Consider the following 1,160-nt stretch of genomic DNA (forward strand, 5'->3'; position numbering starts at 1 on the left):
AAAAAAAAAAAAAAAAATAGAAGGAAGAGGCCGAGTGACTGGCGCCTGTAATCCTAGCACTCTGGGAGGCCGAGGTAGGTGGATTACCTGAGCTCAGGAGTCTGAGACCAAGCTGAGCAAGAGCGAGACCTCATCTTTACTAAAAATAGAAAAACTGGCCAGGATTGTGGCAGGCACTTGTAGTCCTAGCTACTCAGGAGACTTGAGCCAAAGGGACGGAGGTTGCTGTGAGCTATGACAATGTGGCACTCTACCCAGGGCAACAGAGTGAAATTCTGTCTCAAACAAACAAACAGAAGCAAGGAACACCAGACTATCAAAAAAGAAAGAGAGGCTCAGTGCCTGTAGCTCAAGCGGCTAAGGCGCCAGCCGCATATACCAGAGCTGGCGGTTTCGAATCCAGCCTAGGCCTGCCAAAACAATGAGAACTACAACCGAAAATAGCTGGGCATTGTGGTGGGCACCTGTAGTCCCAGCTACTTGGGAGGCAGAGGCAGGAGAATTGCTTAAGCCCAGGAGTTGGAGGTTGCTGTGAACTGTGATGCCCCAGCACTCTACCCAGGGTGACAGATTGAGGCTCTGTCTCAAAAAAAAAAATTAAAAATAAAATAAAGAGAGACTGGTTTGAAGGGATCTAATTAGGATGTCCAGCAGTGAAAAATATAATAATTGAAATTAAAATTTCAGTAGCTCTTTTAAACAAAAGATTAGACAAAGCTGATAGGAGAATTGGAGAACTAGAAAGTAATCTGAAGAAATTACCCCACAATGGAAAATGTAAAAGACTAATTAATAATCTTGAATAATCTTGAATGTAAGCTCCTCAGGGAGGCCAAGGTGGAGGATTAGTTGAGCTCAGGAGTTCAAGACTGGCCTGAGCAAGGGATGAGACCCCAGCTCTACAGAAAAATAGAAAAATTAGCCAAGCATAATGGTGGATGCCTGTAATCCCAGCTACTCTGGAGGCTGAAGCAGGAGGATCTCTTGAACCCAGGAGTTTGAGGTTGCTGTAAGCTCTGATGATGCTACTGCTCTTTAGCTTGGGTGACAGAGCAAGACTATCTCAATTTAAAAGAGAGAGAGAAATAAAAAGAAAATTAAAGTCTAATATATGTCTAATTGGGTTCCTAAAGAAAACAGACAGAATTTTTTTTTTTTTT

Source organism: Otolemur garnettii, unplaced genomic scaffold, assembly GCF_000181295.1.
Source record: "Otolemur garnettii isolate 467f Iridium unplaced genomic scaffold, OtoGar3 scaffold00077, whole genome shotgun sequence".
Classification (NCBI taxonomy): Eukaryota; Metazoa; Chordata; class Mammalia; order Primates; family Galagidae; genus Otolemur; species Otolemur garnettii.